Source organism: Anolis sagrei, chromosome 1, assembly GCF_037176765.1.
Source record: "Anolis sagrei isolate rAnoSag1 chromosome 1, rAnoSag1.mat, whole genome shotgun sequence".
Classification (NCBI taxonomy): domain Eukaryota; kingdom Metazoa; phylum Chordata; class Lepidosauria; order Squamata; family Dactyloidae; genus Anolis; species Anolis sagrei.
Genome location: NC_090021.1, coordinates 228,465,320 through 228,474,989, shown reverse-complemented (window position 1 = coordinate 228,474,989; position 9,670 = coordinate 228,465,320). Strand labels below are relative to the sequence as shown.

The 9,670-nt window shown below is 41.7% G+C and overlaps 1 pseudogene; it reads right to left on the bottom strand.

The window, feature by feature from the left end:
- Positions 1 to 3,902: 3,902 nt before the first annotated feature.
- Positions 3,903 to 5,457, bottom strand: LOC132765633 (galactose mutarotase pseudogene; annotated as a pseudogene).
- Between the last annotated feature and the right edge of the window lie 4,213 nt (positions 5,458 to 9,670).

Genomic DNA, 9,670 nt, shown 5'->3' with positions numbered 1-9,670 from the left:
ATCATCACTCCCTGGATATTGATTATCTGGTTTTGTGGCCCATGTGATGGACAGTTCTGGGGTCACCTCTCACTAATTATCTTCCACCTGATATATTCAGAAAGCTGTGAAAATCAATCTACATGAAGTTCATATCCCAATATAGTTGTTGTAAGTATGCAAAAACACATACTTGCCATATTGGGATGAGTGCAAAGAAAAGATGTGAAATGTAATAGCTGCAGATCAGAACATTATATTTAATTGACTGTTCCTGTTAATGTTTAAATGGGGGAAATAAGTCAGTACAGGTCACCACTTAGGGCCATTTGTTTCCTATGGTAACTCTAACAACATCTCCATCTCCCATGCTTGCATGCACACAGAATAATCACTGTTAGGGCAGAAGAATTACACAGAACATTGAGAGTGGGGTGGAAACTGAGCAAAAAAAAATGAACAAACAACGTGAGTATGGAAAAGGCTATTTGTAGCACTGATGTCAAAAAGGGGACATAGTTGGGAAGGAAAAAGAGATGGCAATTTTAATGCTTTGCAGCACAATGTAAGTAGAAATTCAGGGACAAAAGTGGAAGCTGGGACAGTGAGGAGATGCATATGTGAATACAGAGGAAGAGAGGGAATAGGGAAGGAAGTTGGAGACAGAAGAAGAAAGAGGACATTCCAGATGAGAGATCATGGTAAAATATATCCATCTTCACATTCGGTTCTCAGTTGATTCCAAGAGCCATTTTCTCTTAACTATGGCTGTTAGAGGTTATAATATATGGCTCCTCTCAAGCTTTGATGTTTTGAAACAGCAAGCATAATCATGTTATATACTGTGAAGTATTTTAGAATTAAGAACAATCTTTTGAATTAGGGAATACCATATGATGCCTGTATACATTGAGGATATGTTTCCAGACTTTACGCAGATATGTGAAAATGCTAATAATTGTGCTGAAATGAAGGAGTTCTGGCCAAAGAATACCATGGAGTCATACTGAAGGGCCTAGAAAATGCCCAGAGAGGGCATATTTTGTCAGTCATGAGTAAATGAAGCTGCAGATACTGATTCCATGAATTCAGAAGTTGTACATTCCAACCACTGCCTCCCACCCAAGTTTTTCATTTTGGAAAATTCAGAAAGGGATGCCATTTCATTTGTCTCTGTGTCAATCATTCTTATTTGTGTGTGGTGGAGTTTGGATGCAGCTGGTGTGTGTAAGAGCTACATATGTGTCCTCTGGGTAATGGTCACTACTCGGGTAATAACTGGTTGGAGTAGCCACCCCTCAGAGAACCTCAGCATCCAGGACAAATTGTGTGGGAGAAGGCAATCCTCTAGGTAACCTGGAACCAAACCATGTAGGGCTTTAAAGGTCACAAGCAACACTTTGCCCAGAAACTAATTGGCAACTGGCAGAGTGAATTAATATGGCTGAAATAAGCTCACTCCTAGATCTTTTTTAAATGAGTCTGGCTGCCATGTTTTAAACTAATTGGAGTTTCTAAACTTGGGACAGAGATAGCCCAACCTTAAGGTTATCAGGCCATGAACTACCATTTTCAGGTCCTCCAAATCTAGGAAGGGATGCACCTAGCATATCAGCCGATACTGATAATAAGCATTCCTGGCTATCACATCTACCTGGGTTGACATTTGGAAAGACAGATCCAGAAGCACTCTCAAGTTGTGAACACGGTCTTTCAAGGGTAGTGTAACTTCATCCAGAACTGGTTGCCCTACCTTCATCCCCAGATTAGGACCCATAATGGGAAACAGCTCTGTTTCCTCTGGATTCAGTTTTAATGTCCCCGTCCCCCCTCATCCAGCCCATTACCTCCTCCAGGCATTCATTCAGAGGAGACACACTACCCTTAGCTGAGGCTGTTTTTGAAGGCCTGGAGAAATATATTTGGGTGTCATCAGAATGCGGATAACACCCACTCTGTGCCTCTGGATGATTTCTTCCAGCGTTTTTGCATAAATGTTAAAAAGCACTGGTGACAGAATGGTCCTTTGTGGGATGCCATATAACAGATCCTTTTATTGAGGAGCAGCTATCTCCAAGCACCACTATCTGGAACCTGCCTGAAAGGTGTGACCTTTCTCCGACCCAGTGTCTCCGATTCCCAAATTCCCAGGTGCTCCAGAAGGATAACATGGTCAATGGTGTTGAAGGCTGCTGAGACATCTAGAAGTATCAACAGGGACACACACACCCTGTCAGTGTTAATGAAGAGATCATCCACTAAAGGTGACCATAGCAGTCTCGACTCCGTATCCTGCTTTGAAGCCAGTTTGAAATGGGGCAAGGAAGTGTATGTCATCCAAGACTGCCTGGAGTTGGAGGGTGTGACGGCGCGAGTGGCACCACCTATGTGTAGAACTGTTAGTTGCAAGATTTAAACTGTTGTATCATGCCTAATACTGCCTTTTTACCCTGCTTATGTATAGTTGGATTGATTGGTTATTTATAGCTGTCAATCAGTGTTATTTGCACCAGTTGAATTGCTTTCACAAGCTCAATTGTTTGGCTCCACTTCTTTCTGGAGGAGGGGAGTGCTTCCCTTTTTTCATTCTGCCATCAGAGTTTCTATCAGATGGACGTGAGTAAGAGACTTGGCTCTAAAAGCCCCTGCTTAAATTACCTCTCAGCACCAATTCTAAGGTTTTTTACCCCTGGGACTCATGCTTTATGTCCAACATTGAGGAGACCCAAGCGCCTTCAAACCGGTTCTTTTGGCACCAGAGGAAGGTCTTGTCCCTTCAACATAGGCCATTGGACTGGGGTTGTGTTTATTTCGATATTCACAGCCATTGAGGAAAGAGGTAACAGGAAAAGCTTCTCAGCTGCAAACTCCTTGGGCTTCAGAGATTGTAAAGTATATTTCCTTTATCCCTGTTGAAACATCAAGCTTATGCCTGAGAAAGATAACTCATTGTGAACAATAAATCCCATTTTGAGTTATCTGTGTTTTGGTTTTTGGGAGTTCCAGTTTCCTATAGGAGGGCAAGAAGCAATCCCCTGGGGAAAGATGCCACATCCATGCCTCTTTCACTAAGAGTTATAGCCCCCAGGCGCGACGGCACAGAGGGCAATAAAAGTCTATCTTTCTCCAGCCTTCTTTCACCAATGCTGATGCAGATAAAAATCCTCTAGCTAGACAGAGTATGAGAGAGAAAGGGAAGGCTGGGTGGCTATAAAAAGAATGCAAAAAGGACTCTCACTGTCAATGGCCTTTGTTAATTACATCTGTATTTCCACCGCAAGTAACAGCTACAGTAAGCATACTGCTATAGGTATCATGCAGTTGCCTTTACCTTTTCTTTTGTGGCTACTACTAACTATGCTGTGTATTGATTTGCACTGGGGAAAGTAGTCCCCCCTAGCCTTGAGTATGGCCCCAGTTCTAACCTTCACCAGCACACAGATACATTTTGGAAAAGAAAAGGAAAATTCCAGCTATGAATCTCATGTGTGGTATATAATTTTGCTTCAAACCAGGGACTGCAGGTAGAAGAGTCCATTTCCTTTATCTTCATGCTCATCTTGTGTTCCTTCTTGAATATATATATACATATGCAAAAATAAGAAGGAGAAAGAGGAGATGGAGGAAGCAACAGCAGCAGCTGCTGGGGGAAAGAGGCTATTTTGACTTGTCATCCCAGCTGCAATTGAAAACCCGATTGCTTGGGGCACATCTCATTTCAAGGAGTAACTAGGTGCACTCATGCAGATAGTCTTCAAATTATGAATCTCAAAATACAGCAACTACCTCCTCCCTCCAATGGTTCTGAGTGTAAGGAAAGAAAAACATAAATAGCTTATGCTACCTGTTCTTGGTGTGTCTTTGTACTGTCTGATGTGGAGCTTGTAGTATTCCCTCAGTTATGAGAGGTACCTTTCAGATGGTTAAGGCAACAACCCCCAGCATCTCTGGCCAGAATATCCATGCAATGTTGTGTCTGGATGAGAGGAATTGTACTCCTCTCTGAAGCCAAAATTCTTAGGATATACATGGCCTCCTTTGCTGTTTAATGTGCCATTTACAAAATTTCCAGTGCGATGTGTAAATCACTATTAGCCTGCCACTTATAGACATGGTAAGTTCTTGCATAGAAGCATGTTTTATTTATCTCTTTCAAACAAAAGTTTATGTATGTATGTATTTACTACATTTATATCCTGCTTTTCTCACCCCAACAGAGAGACTCAGAGAGGCCACACAGAAAGGCAGCAATTTGATATCATACGCATACATAAAAACAGTAAAAATAAACATATGCATTAAAATAAAAAATCAACAGCAATATTAAAACAATTATTAAATCATACTATCCAGAGTCAACTCCAAGGCCATTCCATTTGTCATTTCACAATTCCGTATATTCATATTGCACTAGCTTGTTAGTCAAAAGTTTGGCCCCATAACCAGGTTTTTACTTTCATCCTGAAGGTCAGGAGGGAGGGGGCTGCTCTAATTTCTCTGGGGAGGGAGTTCCATAGTTGAGGGGCCACCACTGAGAAGGCCCTGTCTCCCGTCCCTGCCAAATGGGCCTGTGAAGAGAGCATGGTCTTCCCAGAAGATCTTAACCTCCATGGTAGATCATACAAGGAGATACGTTTGGACAGGTAAGCTGGGCCAAAACCATTTAGGGCTTTAAATGTCAAAGCCAGCACTTTGAATTGTGCCTGGCAGGAGACTGGCAGCCAGTGGAGCTGCATAACAGGGGAGTTGTATGCTTCCTGTACGCCGCTCCAGTTAGAAACCTGATTGCCATCAATTGGACCATTTGAAGCTTCTGAAGAATCTTCAAAGGCAATCCCAACCAGAACGTGTTGCAATAATCTATACAGGATGTAACAAGAGTGTGTACCACCATTTGAGTCGTGCTCAAACCCAGGGAACTGAAACTTCTGCAAATGTTTTCCAAGTTCCTCTGGTTTTCTCAGATCAAGTGCTGTATCCTGCACATAGGCAACATTTCCTGTGAGGATGTGAATTTCATGCACTGGCACATAAGTCCCTCGATATATGGTGAATGTATGTGGTTATAGATATTGTGGGCCTTTTGACCTGCAAGATTGAAATATGCATGGTTGGTCAGATTGACTGGAATGGTCTTTCCTCTTTGAGATCTGTAATATATTGTTAGCTCAGCATCCGTCAGAATATACATCAAATTTTCAGATCTTCGGTATCTGGACTTATTCTGAAAAATCTTACACCCTCTGCAAACACTTCTGGGGTGTCAAATGAGTGGTTGTTGGTTTTCCCCTTCCAGATAATCAAAGCCTAGAACAGCGTGTGATAATTTTCCATCCCTGTCTTTTGTCTCCAAAGCATGATTATGCAGCCTAAAGGTATGACTTCCATTTTAATTGTGTATGGTTTGAGCAGGGAGTTTTCCACAGTCCCTCCATCACTGGGAGATTCCCTGATATTCTGCCTCTTTGGTTCTGTCATTGCTTCCCTCTTTGAATAAGAAGCTGGTTTTCCTTGGTCAAATGAAGTCAGAGGTGATGTGCCTGTTGGCTGTGGAAATGGCACTCCCTCCTTTTTCTTTAGTGTCCCTCCTTCTTCTCTTTCCATCAAGTAAATCAATCCATTAAATTGAAGGGTGCATCTACACAGTAGAATTAATGCATCATGATACTATTTTAATTGCCATGGAAACCTGAGTGTTTTAGTTTAGTGAGTCACCAGCACTATTTGGCAAAGAGGGTGAAAGATATCGTAAAGCTATAACTCCCAGGATTCCATAGCATTGAGCCTTGGCAGTTAAAAGTGGTGCCAAACTGCATTAATTCTACAGTGTAGATAGGCTGATATAGCAAAGTTAAAGAGTAAGAACGAGGGCAAGAGAGAGAAAGACACAGAGAGAGAATGAGTCATAGAGCCCCTCTCAGAATAAATCCAGGCAGTGATTAGTAAGGGGATAATTTAGGATGACTTTATACTCATGTCTTCCACCTGCAATGGAAAGAAATCACATCTTGTCTTAATAACATCCTTCAATTTATAGCTCTCCCCAGAGAGCTATAAATTGTTTTACACAGTTATGATATGCAAAGATATCTTAATAACAACAGGCATGGTGTTTTTCCCTTATACCCCCCTGTACATGTGTATCTGTGCATATAAAGCCAAAAAATGCACACGCCCAGAGACACTTGGAGCTGTGATGAATGCTCCTTCCTCTGCACAGAAGGTAAACTATGTTCCCGCTATGATTAGAACATCCCATCCCATCTCATCCCATCCATCTATGATTCATTGTCCAGATGCAGTCTTTTCTTGTCTTGCCTTATTAGTACAATTCAAGATTAAATTCCCCATGTCTCTCCATAAGTCCTTTCTTTAGCACACCCTTTTCTATTCAAACCATCCGCCACAGTTACATCAGGAAGGCGAGGCAGCCAGAAAGGCATCTGCACACTTTCCAGCTCTTCTGCAAATGTGATACGCAATAAGGACAGGGTCCGAATTCAAAGTGATCCTAACAGATTACAGTGTTGTGGCAAAACTAACAAAATGAAATTCAACAGGGAGAAATGTGAGGTACTATACTTAAGCAGAAAAAAATGAAATGGACAGATATAATGTGGGTGACATTCGGCTTAACAATAGTACATGCAAAAGGAATATAAGAATCTTCAAGTAGACTACAAGTTGTGTTGTCAAAGGCTTTCACGGCCCGAATCACTGGGTTACTGTGAGTTTTCCGGGCTGTAGGGCCATATTCCAGAAGCATTCCCTCCTGACGTTTTGCCCATATTTATGGCAGGCATCCTCAGAGGTTGTGAGGTCTGTTGGAAACTAGGAACACTGAGGATGCTTGCCATAGATGCATGGCTTCCTCCTTTCTGTGGAAACTGTCCACATGCTTGTGGATTTCAGTGGCTTCTCTGTGTAGTCTGACATGGTGGTTGTTAGAATGGTCCATGATTGCTGTGTTCTCAAATAATATGCTGTGTCCGGGTTGGTTCATCAGGTGCTCTGCTATGGCTGACTTCTCTGGTTGAGTTAGTCTGCGGTGCCTTTCATGTTCCTTGATTCATGTTTGGGAAATGCTGTGTCTAGTGGTCCCTCTGTAGACTTGTCCACATCTGTATGGTATATGGTAGACTCCTGCAGAGATGAGAGGATCCCTCTTGTCCTTTGCTGAACACAGCATTTGTTGGATTTTTTACAGCCCGGAAAACTCACAGCAACCCAGACTACAAATTAAACATGAATTGTCAGTACGATATAGCAGTAAAAAAGACTATTCTAGGCTGGATCAATAATAGTATGGTATCTGCATCGAGGAAAATACTAGCACTGTACTAGTCTATTCTGACTTGCTCAGACCTCACCTGAAGTACTGTGTCCAGTTCTAGGCATCACAATTCAAGGCAAGCTGCGACATGTTCAGAGGAAAGTGGCCAAACTGTTAGAAAAGGTCTTACAACTATGCCTTATGACCTGTGGGTCCCCAGATGTTTTGGCTTTCAACTTCCAGAAATCCTAACAGCTGGTAAACTGAGTGGAATTTCTGGGAGTTGTAGGCCAAAACACTTGGGGACCCACAGGTTGAGATCCACTGCCTTATGAGGAACCACATAGGGTATGTGTAGCCTGTAGAAGAGAAGATGGAAAGGAGGCACGAAAGCGTACCAAATGGAAGACAGAGTAAGCATGTTTTCTGGTGCTGCTTGAGAGACTAGGATGTGGCGCAAGTGATTCAAACTGCAGGAAAAGAGATTCTACCTAAACATTAGGAAGAACTTGCTGATAGTAAGAATTGTTCAGCAGTGGAATATGCTGCCTTGAAGGGCAGTGGAGTCCCCTTCTTTGGGGGGTTTTCAAGAGAAGCTGGATGGCAATCTGTCGGGAGTATTTGATTTTATATTCCTGCATCACAGGGGAGAAAACTGGATGCTCCTAGTGGTCGCTTTCAAATTTAGGATTCATTTTTTCTTGAATTTAGTTTATAAAACCAGGCAACCAACCAAGTAGGGAAAGGAAGGAAAGAAACATTTATTTATGCTAAAGTTTCCAAAATCAGTATCTCTTAGTGGTTGCCTACAAGGCAACTAAGGGGGTTGTAGAACCATTGTGGTTTATCAGATGGCACGAAGTACTTAAATTGTTCAAGGCATAGATACTGTTCCTAAAAATCTCTGTTTGAATGCAACCCTTAACTATCAATCTCATGCCTTCTGGGAGTTATTGACTTCTGATTTCAATTAGTTGAACTATGGTAGGAATGTATCCCACCACTCAGCAGGAATGACCCGAGTTTTCACCTTATGAGATAAATAAATAGATGATACAATGCTGGTGGAAAGCCACGAGGTCAGAGTCAATCCACATACATTTGACCAGCTGCATTCTTGGTCAGCTACATTTTTGGCTCCCAAGACTGGGTTAGAGGACTAGGGCTGTATTTCTAAGCGTCAAGCGCTCCCCCCCCCCCCCCGGCATCACTTTTAATTTCTGCTGCAGTTTAGTGGAGTGGTGGTAGCAAGGCAACAACAAAATCTAGAAGTTAGAGTACTGACCTTGTTCCCTTAAATACTACCATATATTTTGGGTATCTAGATGCATTCCAAAAGGCATAAGCTTCACCAAATTTCTAGCCTTCCAAAGATAGTGGCTTTGGATCAAACCCATGTGAGATCTTCATCCATGGAAGTGGGTTTGGGATCTGCACATAGGGTCCTAAGCATCTGGCAATTTGGAATGCATGAGGATTTGGCATATCAAAGAGACAGAGTACTAATGCCAACACAAACTAAAACATAGCATAAAATACAGTTAGTACAAATTAAGACAGCTATAAATATATGTTGCATTAAAACAGTTTGCCAGTTCAATCGTCATCCCAAAAACAGTTCATTGTCGTCCATTAAAACATTGTCTTTCCCAGCAAATCAGTCTATTCTGCAAATGCTTGATCCCACATCCAGGATTTGAGTTTCTTCTGGACCATCAGGAGGGAGGAGGCGGATCTGATCTCATTACGGAAGGATTTCCATAAGATGATAGAGTCCCTATAAGATGGAAATTATTTGAAGGCTCACAATAACCATAACCATGGAATCAGCATACATAAAAAATAAAAAGGCATACCCAATCTATGGATGGGAAGGTTCTACATTTGGCATCGTATAAATGAACTCACCAAAACATGCTTGAAGGGGTATCTTGTGTAATGATGCTCAATCCAGGCCAAGGCCAAAAAGGTTCACATAGCTCCAGATGATGTAAGCTTTTAGCCACTCATGGCTATTGCACGAAGTGCTGAAGAATTATTTAATATGTGATGCATTCATATTTCTACAGTATCACCATATAGGAAAAAAATATCAGCAGATCTTTATCTCAGTGGTGAGATGTGTGTGTGGTGGAGTACCTCTTTTGGTGTGTTTATCTGCATTGGGCAAGCAAGTCTGTTACGAGTCTCTATTGGGAAAATAGAATGTCATGAAAGGCAAAACCTTTGGCTCTGGAAAATGCTTTAATATTAGAATGACTGAGAAGATCTCTATTCTATAAAAATAAAGAAAGGCAGGAAGGAGTCTTGTAGCATCTTTCAGAATAATGTGTTTGTTTCAGTAGGAGTTTGCAGGAAACTCCATTTCCTTCTGATGCATTTATGGAGGTGGTTTTTAATTCATGAAACCTTGTTAAA